This window comes from Protopterus annectens, chromosome 1.part0 (assembly GCF_019279795.1).
Source record: "Protopterus annectens isolate FY-2018-M chromosome 1.part0, PAN1.0, whole genome shotgun sequence".
NCBI lineage: Eukaryota > Metazoa > Chordata > Ceratodontiformes > Protopteridae > Protopterus > Protopterus annectens.
The window spans coordinates 839537096-839563531 of NC_056725.1; the positions used below are offsets into that span (position 1 = coordinate 839537096).

The following is a 26436-nucleotide window of genomic DNA, read 5'->3' on the forward strand; positions in this document are numbered from 1 at the left end:
GAAGCGATTTGTGTTAGTCATTATTGACGCTTTTACGAAATGGGTTGAAGCTTTTCCGGTAGTACACCCAGATGCACTGTCAGTAGCCAAGGCCCTTACAAATAACATTATCCCTCATTTTGGGCTACCTACACGCATCTATTCTGATAATGGCACACATTTCGTAAACCAAGTTATTCAAAAGCTGGCCGCCGTTTTTCAGTTCGAGTTAAAACACCATTGTGCCTACCACCCACAGTCAGCAGGGTTGGTTGAACGCCATAATGGCATTCTCAAAGGCAAGTTACGTAAACTCATGGCGAGACACATCAGTCTTGGATAAACTGCTTACCTCTGGCACTCCTGTCCATGCGTACCACTCCCACCTCAAAAGGGGTCACACCATTTGAACTATTATACGGGAGACCTTATTACGTCCCGCAGTGGCAAAATTTTTTGCCTGCGGAACGTGAGGGGTGAAGAGATAGCAGATTACATGAGGAAATTGTTGCTGACCAGAACTAACACTTCTCTAATGAATGATTGCTTTTCAGATCAGAAGAACAACAGGATCCTGGAAGCGAAACCCGAACTGGGTTTGGATTAAAATTGTCAAGAGGAAGGCGTGGGTCTCCCCAAGTGGGAAGGTCCATACCAGGTTTTGATAGCAACACCTACAGCAGTCCGAATAAAAAAAAAAGAACATCTTGGATCCATCTGACATACTGTAAACTGGTAAAACAGTTTGAACTGGACAAAAACTTGAGTTCCCCTGAGGAACACTGATTAGTAGTAATCTTGTTTTGTATGAATATCTGACTATTGTAGCAATGCAGAGAAATACCGGAAGGGAGTAGCCTTTCCCACAAAAGTATTCCAAACTAATTTTGTTGTTAATAAGTGTGATTGTTACTTTTCTGTTTTGGCCGTTTTTATTTTTCAAACAAGACTAGCCAAGTAAAGAGAGATGATGCATATGCTCTATCTTTTAATGTTTCAAATTGTTGGATATGCACGGCTATCCCTACTGTACATGGTGGTCTAATGTTAGGTACAGTCCCTTTGGGAGCAAATGATACATGGACTAATTTACTATTTGAAACTTCAAATGTAGCCTTAAAGGACAAAATAGCATTACCCCTCATGGGTCGCCAGAATGGAACTGTAAGGTTGGATGGAGTCAGTGTAATGTAACAATAATTCATAACTGTACAATAGATGGGCACTGTGCAACGAGTTTCAAGCCTATAAGAGTGCTTGTTAATAGTACAGGGCTTATTAATGGCACAAGTTTCTTTGAAAAAATGTTATCTGTGTATGACCTTTTGTTTAAAGGGCTGCAAGACAAAGGAAATCACTCTGTTCCAGTCAATATTACACTTAAAGTAAATAATTGTTATTTTATCTGTGGTAGAAAAGCATACAAATGGTTACCGAGAAATTGGTCAGGCAGTTGTTTTTTGGGTTATTTAGCACCAGCTATAAGACATACATTTTCTCTTCCCCAAGGTAAAATAGGAAATGTACGTGCTGTTAATAAACCTGCTAATCCCGTAGGTAACGTTGATGCATCCTGGATCTATCACCACGATTTGGCCCATAGTAGCAGCAAGGGGCTATCACACATGGACTTGGGCGATGATGTTATTTCCTGGGCTGGTATTCTTCCAGCTTATGGGACAGTAAAATCCATTTGGGAGCTCAGAAAACTGTCAAAACTGTTAAAAACCCTGAGCAATGCAACTTTTGCTGCGCTAGAATTGGTGACGGATGAGTTAACTGCAATGAGGACTGTAGCATTGCAGAATCGTATGGCGCTCGATTTCACCCTAGTGGTGAAAGGAGGTACTTGCGAGTGTTGTCCGTTCATTACAGACAACGAATATGACATTAACAGCCATCTGGAGATCCTACAACAAGTTTCTAAACTTACAAAACCAGGACAAAATCCATTAACTGACTTTTCCCAAAATTGGTTTGGAAATTGGGGAACAGTACTTATGAATGTCTTAATTGCTATATGTGTTGGTGCCATTATATTCCTACTGTTGGGTTGTTGCTGCATTCCTTGCATCCGAATGATAATATCAAATGTATTGTCTGCCAATGCAACTAAAGCTTATTATTCTGAATATACAGAACATGAGTCATGCGAAAAAATGTATGAATAAAATGTATTACTGATGATACAAAGTGTTGTTAGGGGGGAAATGTAGTAAGAATCTTTGTGTACATCTTTGTATCATGTATAGTAAGGGTTAAAATGTGAAACTGCATTGCATGCAAAGAAATAAGCTAAAATAAGTTGTTTTTCTTGTAAAGAATTTGCTGACCAAAGAGGAATGCACAGATGATACCTTGATCCAGGCACAAGCTTATATTGTGCCTGACCTCTGACCATCTAAGGCTCCAGGATGTGAATTATAGCCTTGAGTGAAATTCCTTGTCTAGTAACCAGCCACTGTGTACGTGCAGGGAAGGGTATAAAAACCCATGTGAAGTGTACAGAATTTAGACTGCTGACATACCATGTACTTTGTAGCATGTCTCCATGCATGTAAAATAAACATTTTTGCTTATTTTTATCTGCGTGATTCTTCCAGTATATGTTAAGAGTATTAAAATCTATTGACAATATCCCTCTGCTTGCTGATTTCCCCATTTCCTTCTTTCCCACATAGCCCTTTACTCTCCTTTCACATACCTGACACATTTACACATATATGGACACCACAACACTGCAAATACTGCATGGCTATACAGCTTTATGTGCTACTTTGTACTATCCTGTTAATGGATGTACTAGCAAGCATAGCCTGTGTATGTACTGCGTTATTTAAAGATACATTACTCTGTGAAATCACATTTTCACATTTCATGAGGTTTGTACAAGTTGGTGTCCAACACACTGTGGATTCTGTTCTGCACTCTTGTGTATATACTCACTACAAGGATGTGTCCACTTGCAAAGTTACTGTACTGCACTGCTTACTTATGTACACTGCAGCTTCTACCTACAATCCTGCACAGAAGCTTTGCCTGTCTCTCTTGGTATACGTTATTAGTGTCTACATTGTCATGCTGAGGCACCAGGCTGGACAAGTGTTGAACAGGAGTGCAGCACATAGGTGAATACTGGGCTAACTGCCCTGAAGGGTCATTTTAAGCCTAGACAATAATCCAAAGTCAGAATCAAACCCTATAGCTTGTGCCTATCAGGTTAAGACCTTAACCATTATGCCAAACATACTCCCTAAGGTATAGGTAAATTGTAGGCTATTAGTCTGAAGACTGTTACAAACCTAGGCAATAATCAGATGTCAGGATCAAACCCTGTATCCTTGAGGTTAAGACTTTAACCTTTATGTCAACACTGTAAGAATCCCTGCCCAAGCGCTATTAAATGAAACTATGTGACCTGTAACTACTACCTCATTTCATTTTTGCTATATTATTATCAATTAGGTATCAACATAAAACAGACATCTGTAAACCTCCACTCGCACCTGGAACATTTTTGTATATGTGACTACTTTTATCTGGATTTTTTTAAATTTTTTCTCTTCTTCTTTTTGTTGTTTTGGGTCTAAAAAATGGTCTGCAAAACCCAGTATCAATTACTGAATGAAACATGTGGTTGATATGGAAGTATTGTGTTAGCCTGCATGGGAGTTACCAAATTTACTTTTTTTTTCTTTTTGCTCCAATGCAAGTTATGCATGAAAACCAACTGAATTGCTGTATGACAACCATGCATTGACCTGCTGATCATCACTGATACACATGGAAATAGAGCTGCCACATTTTCAAATCTGTAAAGTATGCTGGAAATATGAGATTTTGTGGGCCAGACAGAAGGAGTGGATTTCAATTTTACCTCAATAAATATATAAACCGCGGTTTTAGATGACTGACATTTGTTACTGAAGAAGTCACACCCCGACCCCGTGTCCAAAAACGGGAAAAAGGGTTTCTGGAGACGTGTGTGTGTGTGTGTGTGTGTGCTTATATATACAGGATTCAACTGCTGAAATAGGGACTGTCCTACAAAGGAGGACATGCATTGTAAAACGAATTCAAAAAAGCAGTAAGGATACAATTCCATTATAATTTAGAACCGTCTCAGATTTCCCCTTGGCTTCAAAATGCTGCTTTGCTGTTTTTTATTGTTAGAGATTATGCCATGCAGGTTTATTTTATTTTTTTTAGAAAACGTATGCGACACGCACTTTTTATTGTAAAACACTCTGCTTGAATAACATTGCTTTGTAAAACGTTTTCCTGATTTTGAACGTCTGACTTCTCTAGCTACGTGGCCGACAGGTGTGAGTTTAGCATACTATTATTGACTTTTCACATGGCTTTATTGACAGGATTGATTTTAGTAAGGGGCTCGCTTACTTTCCAAATACAACACACTGTTTTTGATGTAGTAAATTGTACTTTCCAGCCTTCGTGCCACTTATAAGGCAAACAGCATACAGAAAATTAATTGTTCGTCATCCGTACTAAAAACATTCAGGTCACTTGCTCTCAGCTTTCCAATGAACCTGGGTCTGCAACCACCTCTGCTCGTTCGTTTTGGCATGTTGCAGGGCTTCACTCATCCATATAAGGGCATGCCTAGGATCTGCTTTCTGATTGGTTGTCAGCGCAATGTATATGGAAGTCAACAAATGGCCGTATAATCTTTTCATTGCATAGTAGGTCTTTTGATGAAAGGCCTGTGTTGTAGTTAGTAAATTATAGGTCTTTTTTTTTTCTCTGATCGGTGTCTTAGATTGGGAGAATTACTACTGGGAGTTGTATTTTGTATATGCATATATTTATATATATTTGTTGCTTTTGAAAATTAAGTTGCTATGAGTGTATGCTGCTGTTGTATTTTGTTTACTATGAAAGCTATTCTTGTTCCGTGTGTGTTACGTTTGGGCCCAAGCAGGAAGCTCGAGTTGTTAGCTGCCCTAGCTTTAAGTTATGTCATGGGGTAGCTGACTTGAATGGCAGCAAATCTTTCAGGTAAGAGACTAAAAGATAGGTGAGCATCCATTTATCGGAACGTTAGTAAAATTTCAAGCAGCGTTTGCCTTTGGGTTTAAATTGAAACTTCTTTGATGGGTGATTATTCTGTAGTACTTTACACACCTCCGATTTCTTGCAACGTCTTGGTTGTAAATATCTACATATATAATGTGGGTATCCTGCAGTACAGTGCTTGTCTGTGTGAGACCTGCTATTATTTTTGAGTCGGGCATTATTATTATGATCAGAAATGGGTGTAATTTGGTGTCAATGGTTTATTGTTGCTCTCTCTTATTTTTGAAGGCTACAAAGCATCACACTACAAATGTATGCTTGCTTTGAGTTAAGCAATGTGTCAAAAGGGGAAGAAACAATAAAAGCTAGGGGTTGATGTATGGAGTAATAAACATTTGCGTTTTAGATGATCCTGGCTTAAATTTTGTTTAGCTTTGTCTGAAATGTGTGTGGTATCTAAAACAGCTAACCTGTTTTTATCTTTTCAACGTGTCTTTTTTGTGTGTCGGTACGAAATAGTACATATTAAAGCTTAAAAATTCTAAGCGTAGTGTTTTGTTGAATGGTGTAGGAGTTATATACTTTTAGGCTCAATTTTGCATTAGAGAAAACAGAACGGATACAGTAATTAAATGATGTGTGACTGTTGTATTTGTTTCACTGGTTTGGGGGCTTGTTTTACATAACTAGGTGTTGTGATCACAGGCAGTCTGCTGTCAGTAATCTCCATTTGTCATGTTTGTTTTTGCACGCTTTGCACTGTATCGTTCCGTAGTTATTTCTAATGCATGTTTATTTTTTATGTGTAGGTTTCTACTTTGTTGATCTCGTGCACTTTACACTTTATGGAAACGTTCATTCCCCAGCACTTGTGTGGGAATCAGTTTTTATCCCTGTTTTTTTTTTATCCCTGTAAAGCAAAACTTGACTAAGGTACCATTTACTTTTGTCTTTAGTCATATTACCGTGCAGATTTTGACGTGTAAAGCATATGTCAAGTGTTGGTGGGATGGGAAGTTATGATAAGCAAAGTTCAGAAACTAATTATTATGCATTGTGTAGTGGTACTGTTTCCACTTTTGAGGGTAAAAAAGAAAATACTAGACAGGTGCTGTGTACCATAGGACTTGGGTCTTGCTTGACAGCGCAAGAAATTTTGATTGGACAGTCCCTCTTCTGTAAGTGAACTGTTTTGAGGTGCCCTGGTATTTGCATTATTACTGTACCATAGCATTCATTGTGTCTGACTTTTCCAGCTTCCTTGTTAAGTTTTAAGTTTTTACATAGTTTGTTTGACTTGCTGCCATGTCATGATAGTCTGTAGTACAGAACTGATGTAGTCATTACTGCAGTTATTTTTGAGACTTGGCATAATTAAAGCAGTTGTAGCTCATGGTTTGGTAGTACAGCATGATGACAGTAAAATACAATCCTTAAGAAACTGGTTTTATTTCTTAGAACATGTTCCCTATGCCCATCTGTTCTTGTTCCTTCCATCGCCTTAAAGTTTCTGCTTCTGCCTCCCCCTTACTTTTGATATAGGGGCAAGCCAATGTCATGGTGCGGTGTGTGTTAGTATGTGCCTGTGTTTTTAAGCAGCTGTTGGTGCTGTAGATTGCTTATTAAAGCCTAGTGTTGCCTCTAGGCTGCACTGATACTTGGCCTCTGTTTAAAGCAGCAGTGTTTCTCTGTATAGTGGCATGGGTTTGCATGGTGCTGATCTAAAATATGTAATCACTAGAAGTTGCTGTACAGTTACAGTTCTGTGGTTTCATTTCAGTTAGAAGATTAACAGATGTATCTCTATATATATTTTTTTTTGCTGCACAGCTACATTTTTGTTTTGAAGCTATACTGTAGCTAAAAGTAAATTTGCAGGGTTTGGCATTTGGGTGATCATTTTACTTCCCTTCCCACCCCTACCCCCACATGCACTTTTTGAGCTTCCAGTGTTAGTGGATGCAGCTAGTTTAGGATGAAGTACAGTTGTGTAAAATCTTACCATAAAGGAAGATATCTTTGCCTTCACTGCTGCAATATTCCTTACTAATGGGATTCCCTGCTGTGAAGCCCTCCATCCAGCCAGTTTACAAAAGATTTCTGTTGCTTTAAGATAAGTTGAACGTCACCTGCTTACTCCTTGTGTAAGGTAGAGCATAAAAGTGACATCCAGGCATACCATCCTCAGAACAGATTGCCCCAATAGGAACAGCAGTCTGAGGAAAACCAAGGAGAATTTGCATAGCCAGGAGGGGAAAAAGACCAGAGGTCTGGAAGGAGGGAGTGAATACTGCAGCGGTAAAGGCAAGGACATCTACCATTATGGAAAGATTTTACACAACTGTACTATGTCCTGATATTTGCCTCTGCAGTATTTCTTACCAGTGGGAGAATGCAAAAGCTCAAGAAGAAACCTGGGAGGAGAGGGCAGCAGAGTCCTCCAAGAAGCCATGAAGAATGTGTGTGGGTTTCCTCCAGGTACTCCGGTTTCCTCCCACAATCCAAAGACCTGCATCTGGAGCATTTCTCCCCGGGCCTCCGCTGAAAATAGGCTCTGTCCTAGTTGGACTTTCCCAGTCAAAAACTATTAAATAAAAAATAAAATAAATAAGAATGGCAGCAGAAAAAGCAGCTCTAGCTCTGGCGATACCATCAAACTGGTAATGTTTGGTAAAGGTATGCACAGAAGTTCAAGTGGTCGCTTCAAGAATAGAATTACCATTCAAGCCTTTAAAAAAAATCACCAGAAGAAGCCACAGCTGTAGTGGAATGAGCCTTAATAGGAGGAAGGCTCTCACCATGAAAAGTGTAACAAAAGGAAATAATATTTGAAATCCAAGTGGAAATAGTTTGCTTGGAAACAGCAAAACCTAAAGACCTAGGATGAAAGGAAACCAGTAACTGGGCTTGCAAGTCAAACACCCATTTGGCAGAAGTAAGAAATGGTAAAATGAAGATTTTGCAAAAGGACCTCTGGAGAAGATGTCTGAATCAGCAGGTTGTCCAAATAAGGAAAGATCTGCTCAGAGGGATTATCAGGAGTATGAGAATCCTCCTCCTCCTCCTCCTCCTCCTCCTCCTCCTCCTCCCGTAGTCTAAAGGAGAAGGAACCTGGGCAGAATAAGCAAGGGAGTCATCATCAGAATCCACCTCCAGAAGAATGGAATTCTCTGTGCCTTTTAGGGGAAGCGGCAGACCAAGGAGGAGCAGGAACTGAAACCCCTTGAGGAGGTGCAATGACGGTAAAGTATTAACCCCTGAGGTAAAGGCCTGCCACTCACTTTGTGGATCTCTAGGAGCAAAAGAGGCATGGTTAGTTTTCTGTTTTCTTCAAAGGGACAGCCATCCTAGAAACCTGAGAAGGCCCAGACTCAGGATGGCATTCCCCAACTGCAGTAGGAGCCTTTTCCCGAAAGAGAAACTTCGGAACCCCATTAGACCCCTCGGAAACAGTCAACCGTGATTCCCTCTGAACGTCCAAAACAGATGCCTGCAAAGCCTCGTCGGACATGCTGCCTGCCAAGTCCTCACCGGTCTCCAACCCAGACGTGGTAGAATAATCTGACAAAACAACCGGGTGAGCCTTCGGGTTCATAATAACCTTAGGAGAAACACCTGGCAGAGGCTGGACAGCAGAAGATTCCAGCCTTACCTTATGTACCACGTACTTCCCAGACAGCTGACTCTCTCTGGGCAGGACGTTCCATCATAGTACCAGCAGCAAGAAGCTTAAGTCTCTGGTTCTCAAGGTACAATGAAAGGAAGGAAAGCCTACTATGAAGAGTTTTGGGGACAAACGCCTGACAAATTGAACAAGACACATGGTCGTAAGCAGCACCAAGGCAAAAAGACATTTCTCATGATGGTCTTCCATAGTCTCCCACACTGGCATTTACCTTTCCTGGATGACCAACACCAAACGGCACTAAACAAAACAGAAAAAGTAACCAAAAACCCATCTAACTGCGAGGACTCCAGCAAACAGGAGAGCACAGAAAAGCCAATAAAAAGAAAAACTGTAAACCCCCCATGTATGCAACAGACTGGCAGTTAAAATAGCGTTCGGACTGGCTTTCTGAGGATGGTACGCCTGAACATCACCTTTATTCCCTAGCTTACGCAAGGAGTAAGTAAGCAGGTGACGTTCAGTGTACTTTAAAGCAATGGAAATCTTTTATAAACTGGCAGAATGGAGGGTTAAACGGTAGGGAATCCCATTAGTATGTAATATTGCAGCAGTGAATGTAAGGACATCTAAGGTAACAAAGATGAGGTAGAAAGTTCTTGTGAATAGGAATGGAGGTTGACTGGAAAAGGTATTGCTTATTCTTTAAGGAATCATTTGGGCATTGGGTACTTGCCATCAATTGAGTATTTGAGCATATTTAGTGTGTGTGTTCTGTAATATAATTTGAGAATTGCATGGCTTTTAAGAGATCCTGAACTTGTACAAGTCTCATTTGTCTGTATAGTGGAAGAAAATGAACTGTGTATTGCCTAAGAAGGTCTCTAATACTACTAATTGACTGCCTGTTAACTATATCTTGTCGTGTAGTATGTGCCCTGGTAGTGCTGCGCTCATAGCTGTAGGCACAAAGTCCTTCTGTATTATATTGTGTGGCTGGGTATTTTGCTGTTTTGGACCGTATCTTTTATCATATGTGGTGTAACTTTCACTTCTTGATCTAACTGTGCATTTCATGTTTTTACTAAGTAAGTATGCTCTTAATATGCTAATACTAGGCTATTTGTTCTTGAGTCATTTTAAGCCTAGCCAGATTTCCCAACCCAAATCAAATTCTGTACCTTGTTTCTGTGTAGAGACGCCATAACTATTGTCAACTCCAGTCTACTTTGTTGCCGTTGGTTTACTAGGATAGTGTGAGTGACGGAGCCTGTTTGCAGCAGAGTCATGGGTAGAAAAGTTCCAAAAGAAAAGCCTTTATATAAAGTTACCAAAGTATTGGTTAATATTTTGATTTTAAAGGTTAAAAAAAAAAAAAAAATGTTAAGCAGTTGGTTGCAGAATTTTTTTTTTTCCTGCAGTGGCAGTTAATAGTTGTGTAATTGTCCTGAGCCTCAAAATCTCATGTAGTTAATACTACTAAGAATATTGTATTGTGAATGAAACGACTAGCTCCAAGGGTGGAGGAGGAGAAATGAAATGAAATAAAAATAAATATAGCCCTCATTACGGGTTTGTGATACTTTTTGGTTATCCAGTACAGACTTGCTAGATTGGTCACTGTTTTGCATCTTGTGGAGCTCCGTGTTCTAGTTACCCAAAATTTCTATACAAAAGAAGAGGAAAGTTCTCAGTTGAAAAAGGTTGAACAAATTAGTTTTCACGGCACAAGACAATTTTAAGCATTCAAGCTATGTATGCTACGTGACAATGCACATGCAGTTGAGTCTGAAGTGTGCTGCAAAAGCGCAGACTCTCCACAAAGGCAAATAACCTAAAACAAGTGCAACATTAATTCTGCAGTCTCCCACAAAACCTAAGCTGCAAAAGTCAGAGTATATGTTAACTGTTTGCTTATTGACAGCTATGAAACCGCTGCTGTCTTACAGATTTAATGTACTAAACATTTAGATTGTTTAAAGAGATGATTTTTGGGCAACACAGTACATCTCTGAAGAGAACCACTAACACAAGGAAAAGGTGGCTTGAGCAGCTGTGAACCTTATAAGCTAAAACTTTTTTTTTCTGGAAGTTGCTGCTCTGGAGAGTCAATTTGTCTCCTTTCTTTAGATCATACACAGAGAGACTTTATTAAATTTTGGCTTTTTGTCATCAAGGTGAAGCGGGCATAGATTCCACTAGTAAAACTTGTAGAAGTTTCAGTTCTAGTCTGATTTGGTAGTGTGTGATTTTCTTCCCTCTCTTTATTTAGAGCTAGTCCACAACTTGAGTACAAAATGGGAGTGTGCCTGTAGGAATGGTTTTAAAGTGCAGAAGAAAAATAGGATTCCTTAGAACCTTTATTTTCTTCATGATTTAATTTAGAATTACAAATCCAAGTACATCAGTAAAGATGATGTTGGGGGGGGGGGGTAGTGTGACATATGAGCTAGGATTAAAAATCATTTTCTGCATTAGACATAGCTTTCTAGCATTTGTGGTGTCTTTGCCCTCTGCATTATCTCTGGGAATGAGTGGGGATTCAGCCTGTGGGAATGGTGGCATCCTCTGGATTGAGCTAGAGGCTGATCCTCAGGTCTACACAGGCTGTGGCTTCAGCCACTCTGGGATCAATTTTTTTTTTGGTCGGGGGGGGCATTGATGTCTCTACCAGTTTGTAGTTTAGCTTCACTTGCCTTCTTATGGGTGTCTGCACAGACTTCCAACTGATGTCCTTTTTTATTAGGCATTTCGGCCATTTTTCTTCACCCACCTGTTTGCAAGTTTGTGAGGTACACTTAACTTCAACATCCTTGAATATTGGTGTCTCCCATTTAATCACGACTCCTTGTTATGAGGCTGTAGAAATGATGGGCAAAGAGGGAGATGGCTTGCAGATCTTGTAACATCTTGTCAAAGAGCATGTTAGGCTTTTCACACTCCTCCTCCCGTCTCCCAAACTTTGTCATCTCTACATTTAGTTAAGCTGGTGTGATTAAGTACTGCTGCATAGGAAAGCTTTGTAACACTTTGGATAGAGATGATGGAACAAAATCCTCTGCTTCCCAAAGATTGGATCTACTGGTTTGAGACTGCAAGCAAGAGTCTGTTTGCAGCAGGCCTTAGTCCTGCTATCCGTCTTCCAAAATGAAGATTCATGGACCGTGGACAGATTTGGGAAGTTCGTGTCCCTGAAATCTGTTGTAAGGGATGTAAAATTTTTAGTCTTAACAATTCCCACTAGAAACGTTGAGCCATTTCTGGTCTTCCTGATGGGAGACTGTTACAGTACCTGGAATCAAGCAGTCACTGTAAACCTTAGCATGTGTTGTCTGAGGTCTGCCTTATGCAGAAAATAGTGGCATCGCCTTTAATGGTCATGGTTGATTGCATGCATCCATACTGCTTTTTGAGAATTGGCATTTCTTAGCAGGTCCGAGCATTTTGCTAGCAGTTAAAGAACTGGAGAAAAGGGAGGAGAGCAGCAAGCTAATGGCCATTGGTGTGAAATTTTGACACTTGGAGCTTGCAGTGGAGCCCACATCAGGCTAGGTGAAGACTTGGGTGCGAGTGCTGTAGTAAAAGTAGCTCCTGATTAGTGAATTGCAGAAACTGCTCCCTCAACAGGTAGTAATTTACTCCCATGAGAGTTTGTCCATTTGTCTATATCTGGAGACAGTCCAGAGCCATTAGTCAACAATGTGGACAAGTCGGTGGTCAGTCATATTATCAAGCAGATCAAGGCAAGCCTGGGCAGAGGCTGTATGTTCTCTACTGTGTTTAATTGATTTTAAGGTGCATGTGTAGATTTATAATTTCCTCTGTGCATTTTGTAGAATCTTAATTGCATGGTACCCATTACATCTCACAGACAGACAGTTTGGCTAAGTGATACATAAGCTTGCTTTGTTTAGTACTGTTTTCTTTTTGTAGTTGGATTGACAGTGTAGTAGACTTTGTAAATGCATGTTTATCTGGCACTTTTGAAAGATATAAGGCTAGTAGCGGTAGAAATTGTGGTGTAACGTAGGTGTTAACAGGTTGACTGCCCCCCCCCCCCCCCCGACACTTTTTTTTTTTTTCCCTGAGGTGGTTCCCTCAAGGCCTATCCACTTGTCATTTTGTCACAGTCTACAGATCCTGTGTGCAGTAGGGAAGTTCCAGTATATGGATGGGTGGTTTTCTTTTCCAGGAAAACTCATAGTGTGTGTGTGTGTGTGTGTGTGTGTGTGTGTGTGTGTGTGTGTATGTGTGTGTGTGTGTGTGTGTGTGTGTGTGTGTATATATATATATATATATATATATATATATATATATATATATATATATATATATATATATATATATATACACACACATGTATTTCTACATGTATGTATATATTACATACGTGTGTGTGTGTGTGTGTGTATATATATATATATATATATATATATATATATATATATATATATAAATAAAGGCAGTACCTCCACCAACCTCACCAACTATTGCCCCATAGCCATCCTGCCTCCACTAGCTAAAATAGAGAAATTACACCACCAAATTATGCCATACCTGCCTAACAACCAACTTCTTTCTCCTACCCAACATGGATTTTTGGCCTTCTCATAGCACAACCACCACCCTACTTTTTTTTTTTTTTTTTTTTTTTTACAAACCTAATCAACTAAATCAATCACACAGGCAGTATTCCTGGACCTCTCAGAGGCCTTTTGGTAATGTCAACCATCATAAACTAATACAAAGCCCTTTTTGCCCTTGGCCTTGGTTCTGAAACCAAGCTAATGCTTGGTTACTATCTACAAGGAAGACAAGTGTGACAGCAACTATACGGTACCCTTTACCACAGGAGTTCCACAAGGTTCCATTTTTAGGTACCCTCCTGTTCTCCACTTTCACCAGTAACCACCGCAGCATCTGTCAAGATGCAACAATTGTTCAATATGCTGACAGCTCAACACTGTCTGTTCAGCCAATGATCCTCAAACTCCTCTCTATAACCCAAATAGCCTTCCATACCACCGAAAACTGGTTTTCTTAACACAAACCTAATACTACCCCCCCCAAAGAAAAAAAAAAAAAAAACCTTGCTATTTACACTCAACAAATCTACTACAGTATCCAGCCCATTTAATATTGTGTCCAGGGATGGGACCTTCATCTCTCCTGACAGTCGCACTAAATTGCTAGGAGTGACCATTGAGAACCTCAAATTTAATCGGCATATAAATCAAACCATTAAAATTATCCACACAAAACAACCATTTCTAATGCAATTTGCTAGGATAACAATTGCTCAAACTTGCCTCCTTTCCATAGTATTGTATGCCTCACCCAGTCTCGCCAACGTGCCCCAAACCGAAATTGCCAAACTCAACACCTGTTACAATCAAATTGCAAAATTTGCTACCAGTGCTCCCTTACCGAGCCCACCACTGCCATTCCCTAAAACAACTTGGCTGGCTTGAATTCCGTAATCTCCTAAACTGCCAAACTCTTTCCTTTGCAATCTACTACTACTCCCAGACAAAATTCCAGCTCTAGCCAGTCCACTAGAACTACAAGCTAAAGCTAGACAACTTGCTCTAGCGGCAAAAAATTAATCAAGGTCACAAAGACCAACAGCACATCAGGGGACTCCCTCTTCCCTAACTTCATAGGTAGGTACTAGGCTATCTGCCCGAAGGCATTTATAAGCCTAGCCGGAATGTGTTGGCTTTCGTCGCCCCCTTAGATTAGTTCCCTGTGCCTCTGTCTAGCAGAGCCATTGAAGTGATCCCTGGGATAAACGTTTTTGTTTCCCATCCACTCGTCAAGGTCTCGCTTGAAGAGGGTTAACGAGGAGCTCTGCCTAATGTAGACTGGAATCTTGTTCCAGAGCATGGGAAGTCTCTGGGACAGGAATTTATCCCTCCAGCACATTTATTTCTTTCTTTCCAGTTTGATTACTGGGGAGGTCCACTGGGCCCTGGGGACTCGTTTTCAGTGGAGGCCCGGGGAGAAAAGCTCCAAAAATACAAATATAAATTAAAAATGACAAAATATGAAAAAATATAAGTGATACATTGAGGTGACCAGTTTGTACAACAGGAACATTCATTATTACAAAATAGTCAAATACAACTTCACTAAGGTTACTCTAAAAAGGTTATACAATTATAAAGCTGTTCTTATAGAGTAAGTTGAGAAAATGCATTATATAAGCACATTCTAAAAAGGCTATACATTTATAAAGCTATTCTTCTAGAGTAATTTTGATGAAATGCATTATATAAGCACATAGAGAAGAGAGTTAAGAAAATCTATTTACAGTATTTACACAAGGTAGTTCAAAGATAAATAATTGTAGGACATTTTGAGAGCAAGGGTACATTCCATGTGGGATATCAATGTGTTCTTGGATAATTTTTAGGTGGGGTAGACTATATGCACATCCTATTTATTGTGGTGAGGTTTAGATCCCTGGAGCGTGTGGCTTGAGTAGATATGGTTTCTTTAGGTGGAGCATGTCCATCAATTCTGGGTTGGACATGGCCTTGTATGTCAGGCAGAGATGACCTCTGAGTAGGCGGTATGCAATGGAGTACAGCTGGAGTTTCTTCAGTCGAGCTGCCTAGGGCATCTGCTTGAGACCAGTGATCCTCTTGATGAGGAGGTACTTCTGTGGTCTTTCCAGTTGTTACAGGTGTCTTGTAAGGTACATCTCAAATGGGGCATTGTACTCTATATATGATGGGTCTGATGAGTGATGCGTAGAGGGGCCCAATGACCTCTTTTGATCTGGATGCCAACTATTTTGTGATTAGGTTTGTCACATAGGATTTTCTAACCACTTTGGCAATGTGATTATCGGAGAGGTTATCTACTTGGGTCCCCAGATCCCTTATGTCTTCCGTATTTAGGGGGCTACCACCTATAGTTTTTTCCAAAGGGGATGACTATGCACTGTTTGGCATTTAGCTTGAGGCCATGGTTTTGACACCAGGTATCTGCCTTGGTGAGACCCTTTTGGAGGATGTCTGTGTCAGCCGGAGAGTCCGTTATAGCCCCATGTTTGCAGTCTTCTGCAAACTTTGTTAACCATAGTCCTCCTGTGCTTGCCTGTACCTCTGAGAAGTATATGCCGAACAGGAGGGGTCCTAGGACTGAGCCCTGGGGAATGCCACTTCTAACAGGTTTAGACTCAGACCTAGCTCCCACAACTCTTACCATGTGGGTTATGTCTGTGAGCCCGTTGGCAACCCATATCATGACGTAGGGGTTTATGTTCAGGCTGGTGAACTTCTCTATAATACCTGAGTGGGGAGTGGTGTCGAAGGCCTTTGTGAGGTCTAGGTAGGCTGTGTGGACCACCTTTCCCTTGTCTATTGCCTTGGTAACTGTCTCAAAGAAGTCCACCAGGTTTAGGAGGCATGATCTGCCCTTAAAGCTGAACTGGGTAGGGTCCAGTGTTTGGAGGTTCCCTATGTTTCTGTTAATGAGATCCATGGTGATGCACGCCATAGCTTTGCAGACCAAGCTAGTCAAGCTTATAGAGCGATGGTTCCTGGGGTCTGTTGTGGTTCCACCTTTGTGGAGCAGAGTAACTGTTGCTGTGTGCCACTCTGTAGGCGCATAGCCTGTGGAGAGGCAGAGTTTAAAACTGTGAGTTTTGGTGATGGGTTGGTTCATCTTTGAGCTCGTGTAGGACGCAGCCTGGGACACCGTCCGGTCCCATTGATGCTGTGTTTTTGGCTTTGGAGAGGGCTGTTTTAACTGAGTGTCTGATTTCTCATTTCAGAGGCACTACATTCTTCTGGTATAGTTATGGGCCCTTTTGGGGGGTTTGCACTCAACCTGTCTGCCAGGATGTTGGCTATATCAGTCGGTTCAGTGTATTTCTCCTAGCAGATCTGAGAATTGCCACTTAGATTCTTGACATAGCTAAAGAATGCCTTGTGGTTTATCTTTGGAGTCCATGGCAATTTCTTTCGAAGCTAGCCTTGAATAATTTTATGAGGGAACGTAGTTTCGTGCCGATGCTGATCAGCGATGTCTTCCCTTGTTGGGATTTTACTCTTTTCTGTACTAGTTTCCTCCTATTGTGTAGCTTGGTTATGGCAGGGGTCCACGGTTTCCTTTTCTTGCAGGAGTGAGGTTTTGTTTTGGGATAGCACAATATATGCATTGTTGAAGGTGCCTGTAGAGTGCATTAGTAAAGGATTTTGCAGCTTGGACAGTGTTATCCTTTAGCATGAGGGCTTTGAAACGTCCCACCTTACTCTTAAGTAACTTGAAGTTTGCTTTTGAAAAGTTTTTCACAGTGGTTTCTTTGACCAGGGGTGGTGGCGGAATGTGGATGTTTATGGTCAGATCTAACCAATGAGGGGTTGATGTCCGGTGTGGAACACCGGTTGCTCATGTTGGTGATGACCAGGTCCAATATGTTGTCACCTCTGGTGGGGGTGTTGACTAGTTTATCCAGGGCGTTTGAGTTTATAAATTCTATGAAATGTTGGGCAAGGGAGTTTATACTTGAGTAGTTCTCCCAGTTAATGTTTGGGTAATTTGAAATCACCCAATATCAGGATGTTTTGGTAGGATCTTTGTTTCCCAGTATTTCCAGGAATGTGGGGTGTGGATCCTGGGACATGGTGGGTGATCTGTAGCAAGCTATAATTTGAATAGCAGTTTTGCCCATTGTTAGTTGCACGTGGATGATCTCTGAAGCATCGTGCTGTGCCACTAACCTGGAGGTATGGGTATCCTTGATGAATATGGATACTCCCCTGCCTTTTGTATTTCAGGCTGGGTTTTGTGGCTGAAATGTATGGTATGAGTTGTAGTCTGGTAGTGCTGGTGTGCTCTCTGGAGCCTTAAACCAGGTTTCTGTTACTGCACATATATCGATTTTTATCCATACTGAGGAGTGCCTCGAGTGCGTGCATTTTGAGATTTAGACTTCTGGCATTGAGCAGCATTACTCTGTTTTTTGTTATTTGTGCTATTTACGGTGGTGGGTTTGTCTTTTTTGAGCCTTTCCTAAAAAAGACACTATGGGGGTGGCAAGAGCCTTGGCCAGTATTTGAAAGCCTAAGGGTGACTAGGTGCAAGCAGTCTCTAGTGAAGCAGTGTGGCTTGTCGAGCATGTAATCCCAGGCTGACTGACACTGGATCCCCATTGAATGACACCAGAAGCTTAGCCAGTTGTTGAAATTGATAATTTTTTTTTCTCTATACCGTGTTATCCTTCTTGATGAGGGCAGGATGCTAGTCAGGTTCATAACGGCCTGGGCTACGGGATTAGAGAGCTCCATGTAGTCCAGGGAGGTATGGCTCGGGTCATTCACACCAACATGGACAATGACAGAGTCCTATTTGTACTTGTTCTGGAGTGACCTGAGAGTTTGTGTTATGTGGCAGATCCTGGCACCCGATAGGCATCTAACAGTAACCTTCTCCTTGTTCAGCCTAGTGAGTGGGACGTCAGTGTGCCTGACTATAGAATCACCTATTACTAGTGTGTTGGGTATGTTATTACGCCTTAAGGGCTGTGATTGCGTGGCACACTGATTTTGTGAAGTGTGTTTTTCATAGTTTGTGTTGGGGGTGGGGGTGGAGGTTGCTTGGATGTCTGCTTTTGAGGTCTCTGTTACTTTTGCAGATTTTTATTTGGAGCTTCCGAGTATGTTTTCGTGTATTTGTGTGTTTTTTGTCTGTGCTGGTTTCATAGGTCTATGTGAGACTGGTGGTGGGATGCAAGTAACTCCCTTCTCCTCTTGATTGCCTGGTCCAGTCTTGGGTTGAGAGAGCTTAGCCTCCAGTTTGGCTGTATAATTGCATCTCTCGCATGTATTAGTGTTTGGTGGAAGGAAGGAGTGTTATCTGTGTACACGAGGCAGTTGTAACATTGCCTCAAAGCGCCCAGATTCACCAGTTGGACCGAAGAGTACACCTGAAACTGCCCTTTGGACATGCCTGGATAGGTACAGTGAACTGATTTGGCTGGTATGGTCTAAGAGAGCCTTGTCCTTCTCTACAGTATGGGGGGGGTATAGTGCTAAGGTTTATTGGTGCTTGCTATGAGTTTTTGAGCAAGTGCCGGGATGAGAAGTGAATGGTTTGAGTGCTTAAGTTGAAAGTTTGTCTAGTTCCAAGGGAAAAAATAAGAGTAGACTTTGTGGAGCCAGGAATACTTATACCCTAGCTAACCGGTGCTGCTCAGCGAACAAAACTGCGCAAATGCGGGTTTTATAGCAGGGAAATGATAGAGAGAGAGAAATTAGCCCAAAATGGCCAATAAACTACTAATTTCTGGGCTGAAACCACTCCTCCAGGGTCAGATAGGCTGCTCAAAGCTCCCCTCTCTCACAGCGAACAGAGAAACTTCCTTCTATCCAAGAAAGGTATGGGCAAACACAGAAACTTGTAACACAGCCCTGAATTCGGCACTAGCTTGGAAAGGTGGGAAAGTGTGTGTGTGTGTGTGTGTATATATAATCTATGTAATTTTTTTTTCCAGAAAGTAAAGCAGATTCAATCAAAAAAACACTTTTTAAATGCACAGAGATGGCTATCGCACTTGTGTGTAGCCTACAACAGTTAAACGGGTAACTTGAACACGAAAACGACTTTGTTAAAGTGCAATATGTAGCTGAAACTAGCTTTTTTAAATCACAGAAACTCTAGAAAAGTGGCGTTTTTAAGCAAAATTTGGAACACCTACCTTCTGCTGTTACCTCAGCAGGCTCAAAGGTTGCATTTAAAAGACTCTTAAAGAACACCTAAAGCACACATGGATCTGCACATGTTCCCCACCTGGCTGACACCTCCCCTTACTGCTGCCTGTCTGACTTCAGCTTCATCAACAAAAGAATGCAACTTCTCTAGCTTCCTTCCAGTTCCACCTCTTGGTCTAGCCTTTTAGTCAATAGCCATATGTCACTGCTAAGACACACTATGTATCCGCTAAACTTTACTTTTATTTTTACACCTCTGCTCTTATTTTATACTTAGGTTCATAGGTTAGTACTAAGCTAATTGCCCTTGTGAGCCATTTTAAGCTTAGCCAGTTATCCCTTGTGAGACTCCAAACCTGCACCTTGTGTTTGTAAGGCAAACACCGTAACCATTAGGCCACCCTCAAGCTACTTATGCTTCATGCTTTTCTTACTTAATCTGTTGTCCAGTTTCTTCTCTGTCTCTTCTCTTGCTGCTGTACTCCTTACTATGTCTAATCTTTGCTCTCTTTGTTGCTTTACTCCCTATTGTGGCTAACTTGCTCACAGCTCAACTGTATAAAGCAAAAAATGCAACCCTTACTAAACATGTTCATTATTATGTAATGCCTCAACCTAAAACTATAAAAGATGTGTTCCGTCTATGTAAACATGTTAAATCCTAAGCTTCAGTGCTATGTTAGTCAGTGTTTTAGTACTATCTATGAAAATTGGAATGCTTCTGTGTACACCTTTATATGTTGCTTAAAATTAACTGCGGAGCTTTTCAGCTGAAAATGGGCATGCATCCAGTCAGACTTTCCTGGTCAACAAATGTAAAGTGTGTGTGCTGTCTCTATATAGATATACACACACACATAATATATAATGCGTGTGCTGTCTCTATATAGATACACACACACACATTATAATATATAGTCTGTGTGTGTGTGTGTGTGTGTGTGTGTATAATATATATATATATATATATATATATATATATATATATATATATATATATATATATATATATATATATATATATATATATATATATATATATAATATGTGTGTGTATGTATGTATGTATGTATGTATGTATATATATATAGTGTATATATATGTATATATGCATATATATATATATATATATTCATTGAACCATATATATATATATATATATACTGATGCAGCAGTTTTAGGATCCAGCACCTTTGGTCAAAGTTCAGGGACAAGAATTGTGCAGTTCAACACTTCAACATAGGACTCTCCAGTACATCATTTCTGCTGCTTTCAGACTGCAGCTGCATGCTTGTATACATTGTGTACTTCTAGAAGGATAGTGGAGTGTTACTTATTGCCACACACACACACTAGAGCACATGCAGAACTAAGTGTATAACTCTTTCCTTCCTTCCTTCTCCAGCGCAATATGTGTAGTAATTGGACATGGAGGGGCAAGGTGAAAGTGCTTCAGAATACTTTATGTACCAGGACACTTAACTGCTGCATTGGAGAGAAGCTGGGACTAACCCACTTGTAAAATGGAACTTGATGTGGAATTACTTAGCCTCTCTTCCCTGGTTTGTCTGTGGCAATGAAGGGGGGAGGGATGATCAGTGGCTGAACAAGTTGTCCTCCTCTTGGTGCTGTGGGTGCTGGTGTCCTTTTTGGATGAACTGTTGAAGCAAGCTACCTTTTTGACTTTATGGGTGGCTTGGGTGGATATGACAGATTATCTGGCACGTTGAAGATAAGGTCTTCTGGACATTGTGAATACTACCATTGGTCACCCCTAAAAAGAGGTCTGTGGCGTAGTGAGACTGACCCAGTAAACCAAGAATAAATAGCTGCATAGGTATTCCTTGTTCCTTGGCACATCAGCAGTGGTGGTAGAGCAACAAAGATGGAGATCTAGAAGGTAAATGTTTGTTGTCCTAGTTGTAGTAAACTTACTCTAGTACTGAGCTTTTGCCTCCTAAAATTACTAATTACTGAATTGAAGCTCGCTCCTCCAACTGATTAAATTTATTGATGCACTGTTTTGTCCCTCTTTGTCCAGTTTCAAATTGTAGTGTTACAAAGGTGTTCTGCACTTGGCTTACTTTGCAGCCATGTGTGGATTTGTATAATGTGCATAGATGCAATTTAAAAGTGCTTGTCATGTGTGCGTGTGTATTATAAAAATCTCAGCTGTCCCTAACGTTTGCAGTGTGTCTGATTTTGTTCAATTTCTCTAGTCTGACTCATGCACAGTGTTTTTTTTATTTTATCTTTCTGTTTAGTCATTGGGACTTGTAGTCAGTTAATGTCAGGCATTAAAGATTTCAGCTACCAGTAATTCATAAAATGCCCAGTGATGCAAAATCCCAGCTGGGGGGGGGGGGTCTTTGTGTCCTACACCCCCCTAAGTATACCAACTCTAAGATCACACTACAGTGGGGAAAAGGGCAAATTCCCATGATGGCCAACTACTTCCTTTCCCTGTGAGAAAATTCACTGAAATGGTTGTTTTAAGTGAGCTTTCGCTAAAGTGAGTTTAAGCAGAGATTCACTGAACTGTTTGCAGTGATGTAGACCTGGTGGGTTTTATAGTGTCAGGCATTATGGTTTTTGTAGTAGTACAAACTTGTGTAACGCTCTTAAATATCAGTCGGTGTAAATCCCTTAAACCAGAAACTGAGTGGAGTAGGCTGTATGAGTAGAGGGGTATGAATTGTACGCATGTGCTGATTTTTTTAAAGGACTGATGCAAGTGAAAATCTCATTAAAATATTTTTGGAAACTTTGATAAGCACTTGCTGCTTTTTTGTCAAGTGATGAGGTTTTAAATGTGGTAGAGTTGTCACTTCCTTTGAAAGGATTATATTTGCAGGACGTGGCTGGGGAATTAGGTCAGTAATGACAAGAGCTTCCAAGTAATTATGAAAAGTACTGGGTGTGAACGAGGTAGAATGTGGATTGAGTGTTGACCTAACCAGAATACTCAGATTAGACAAGAATTTGTGTGCAATACACAGGTGAATAGTTTCATTGTAATTTTAATGAGACTAGCCCAAAACACTTGTGTGGGGTGTTAGTGAAGTGCTGATGGGGGCAGATACCCTCAGTTTGGTTGTGTGGGGTGTTAGTGGAGTGCTGTTGGGGGCAGATACCCTTGGCAAACTAGTCTTGATAACTTGCTGTCACAAGTGAAACTGTCCCCATTATGCCATTTGGCACACTCCAGCATAAGGAAATGATTTGTAAATGTAAAGCATTCAAATGGTAATGTTGGTCTTAATTGAATAGGGCAAAACTGGAGACAAAACTGGGAGGCTGACATTTTGTCGGCCCCAAGATTGCCAGTGGTGCCCCACAGTCTTATGTGGTTGGCTTTTTGTCTTTCTTTCCTAAGTTCCATAGTTATGCTCCTGCTGCCAAAGCTACTAGAAGTAAAATTGTTTCTTTAGAGTCACTTTAGAGATTAAATTATTATTGTCAGAATTTTATTTCTTATGGTCATGTTACCTACATTTTTACTAAGGTCAGACTTGGAATAGCCTCTCTGTTCCCTTTTTCCATTATAGTCTGTTTTCAAAAGCTGTATTAAGGGCACAAAGATGATGAGATCTCCTCTTCTGCTCCTGGTGGTGTGAGGCTTCTGTTGGGATGTATCCCCCCCCCCCCACCATCATAAAAAGCTTCTCTACCTGGCACTTCTCAATTGGTAACATAAATTGAAGTTCTGATGACAGTGGTGCCAGCTTTGATATGTTTCATTACGGAGTTCCACCCTTGAAACAGGCAAGTGAGCCCATACATTTTCTTCTGGCCCAGGTGCAGTGTCATTAGTTTTGTAAGAGTTCTGTAGCCTTCTGCAGTCATTTCTCTGATCTTCAATAGGCCTTTCTTAAAATGCTGTTGCTACTTTTATATCTTCCAATTTTAAAGGGGAAGAAGGTTCCCAGTGGACACCCCCCCCCCCAGTATGGAATACTGGGATCCAGGAACAAAACACGAGTACTTGCAGTTTTTCTAACCGTGAAGGACTGAATGGTGGGTGAGCCCTGGTGAACCTAAAGACTGGCCTCTGACAAAAACTGATAGCTATTCTAACACTTCCTTCTGGGATGTGTGGGTGGGTGTGTGTTGGGGCTGACATCCTTTTTCCCCAAACCAGACACCAAGGATTCTACAGCAGTTGTAAAGAAGGGTACAGCACCTCAGAGCCCAGCTGAAAGAGCCTTGCTAATTAGCTTAGCCATACTTCCCAACTGTCTGCCAGGTTATGTATGACACTACTCCTTTTATAAGGGGTTTAAATATGTGCATGAGTGAGCAGTTACAAGCTTTCCTTTTTTTAAGTGGGGATACAAGTGTTAGGCCAGAGGGGAAAATTTACAATTACTCTTCCACTGATTATAGATGGAAAAGCTGTGCCACTTAAGCCAAGTTTGCTACAAATGTTGCTAAATACTTAATAAAAGCAAGTCGGCACCACAGCTACCAATAAGCAACTTCATAAAACAATACAGTTGAACAACTTAAAATCACAAGTAGTTTGGATACAGATAGCCTAGTATGACCCTATGAAGCTATCTGCCCTAGGGCATTTATAAGCCTAGCCAGAGTGTGTTTGGCTTTCGCCACCCATTTTAAATGAATTTTGCTATGCCCTTTTTCAAGGTTAGTATACTGTGCCTCTGTCTAACAGTGACACAGAAGTGATACCCGGGGTAAACCTACGATCTCCCATCCACTCATCAAGATTCCTCTTGAAGAGAGTCAATGAGGGACTCTGCCTAACCTGGACTGGGATTTTATTCCAGAGTGAAGGGAGCCTCTGGGTTATGAATCTGTCCCTCCAGCATGTCCTATTTATTTCAGTGCTGAGGTTCAAGTCTCTCGGCGTGGCTCGATGGGATTTGGATTTTCTGAGGTGCAGTATGTCCATTAATTCCGGGTTGGACATGGCTTTATACGTCAGGCACAGATCGCCTCTGAGCAGGCGGTATGCCACTGAGTAGAGCTGGAGTTTCTTTAACCGGGCAGCATATGGCATCTGTTTTGAGCCCTTTGATCCTCTTGGTGAGGTACTTTTGGGGTCTTTCCAGTTGCTGCAGGTTTCTGGTAAGGTACATCCCAAAAGGGGCATTGTACTCAATTATGGGCCTGATGAGGGATGAGTAAAGAGGCATGCTGACCTCCCCTGATCTAGATGTGAATCCCTTCATGATTAGGTGGGCTATACAAAATGTTTTTCTAACCACTTTGGCCACGTGGTTGTCAAATGAGAGATTGCTATCAACTTGGGTCCCCAGGTCCCTAATTACTTCTTCTGTACTTAATGGATTACCACCTATGTGGTAATTTGTGGGCACTTTGATTTTGCCAAAGGGGGTGACTATACACTTTTTGGCATTTAGCTTGAGGCCATGGCTCTGGCACTAGTTGTCTGTTTCTATGAGGCCCTTTTGGAGGATGCTTGTATCGGCTGGAGAGTCTATTATGGTGCCCAGTTTGCAGTCCTCTGCGAACTTGGTCAGCCACAGTCCTTCCGTGTTTGCCTGTACCTCCGAGAAATATATACCGAACAAGAGAGGTCCCAGGACTGAGCCTTGTGGGATGCCAATGTAACTGGTTTGGAGTCTGACATGGCTCCAGCAATTCTAACCATGTGGGTTCTGTCCTTGAGCCAGTTTGCAACCCATCTAGTGACATAGGGGTCTATATTTAAGCTGGTGAGCTTATCTGTAATGCCCGAGTGGGGTATTGTATCGAAGGCTTTTGCGAGGTCCAGGTAGGCTGTGTGGACCACCTTCCCCTCGTCAATGGCCTTGGTGACTGTTTCAAAGAAATCGACCAGGTTTAAGAGGCAGGATCTGCCCTTAACAAAGCCGAACTGGGTAGGATCCAGTGTCTCTAGGTCCCCAATATCTTTATTTATGAGGTCCATGATCCTTTCCATAGCTTTGCAGACCAAGCTAGTCAGGCTTATGGGGCGATAGTTTCCAGGATCTGTTGAGGCACCACCATTGTGGAGATGGACCACTGTTGCTGTACGCCACTCTTTGGGTACATATCCTGTAGTAAGGCTGAGATTGAACAGTAGTTTTATGTTTGGGTTTAGCTCTTTTTGGAGTTCATGTAGGACACAGCCCGGAACACCGTCTGGTCCCATTGATGCTGTGTTTTTTTTTGCTTTGGAGAGGGAGGCTCTTACGTGAGCATCTGAGATATCCAGGGGGCAGCACTCTGCTAGGATAGATATTTGCCGCTTTGGTGGGGAGGGGGGGGGGGGAGAGTTTGTGCTGAACCTGTCAGCTAGGATGTTGGCAATGTCTGTGGGTTTGGTGTATTTTTTGTAATTTTGGACTAATTCTGAGCATATCTGGGAATTCCCACCCAGGTTCCTAACATAACTAAAGAAAGCCTTGTGATTATCCTTGGTGTCCTGTGCAATTTTTCTCTAAGCTCGCCTTAGACGATTTTATGAGTGCCCGTAATTTTTTTGCTAATACTGATCAGTGATGCCTTCCCTTTTTGGGATTTTGCTCTGTCATGTAGTAGCTTCCTCCTTCTATTGTATAGTTTGTTTATGGCTGGGGTCCACCAGACAGGACGTCTGCCTTTGGAGGATTGGGTCTTGGTTTTATTTGGGATTGCATGATCCATGCATTCCTGAAGGTGTTCATAGAATGCATTTATAAAGGATTCTGCGGTCTGGGCCGTATTTTCCACAGGCCCGGGGGCTTTGAAGGATTCCACCTCGGTTTTGAGGAGTGTGAAATTTGCTTTAGAGAAGTTTTTCACTGTGGTTTTCTGGGCAGGAGGTGGGGTCGGGATGTGAATATCCAATGAGATTAGTTTATGGTCTGATCTTACCAGTGAGGGATACACTTCTGGTCTGGAGCATAGAGTCCCCATGTTGGTGATGATCAGGTCCAGTATGTTTTCCCCTCTTGTTCCATAGCATTTGAGTTTATAAATTCTAGGAACCTTTGGGCTAGGGTGTTGGAGCTAGAGTAATGCTCCCAGTCTGTTTGGGTAGTTGAAGTTGCCCAATATAATGGTGTTTGGAGAGACCTTCATATTTTCCAGTGTTCTCAGGAA

General features: G+C 41.3%; 1 protein-coding gene across 1 annotated transcript in view; it reads left to right on the forward strand.

The window, feature by feature from the left end:
• The first annotated feature begins 4647 nt into the window (after positions 1-4647).
• Positions 4648-26436, forward strand: part of FBXO46 (F-box protein 46) — a 199186-nt gene continuing 177397 nt past the window's right edge. Inside the window, exon 1 of the mRNA XM_044063630.1 lies at positions 4648-4998. The gene's annotated coding sequence lies outside the window, so the exon portion shown is untranslated. The remainder of the gene's footprint in view (positions 4999-26436) is intronic.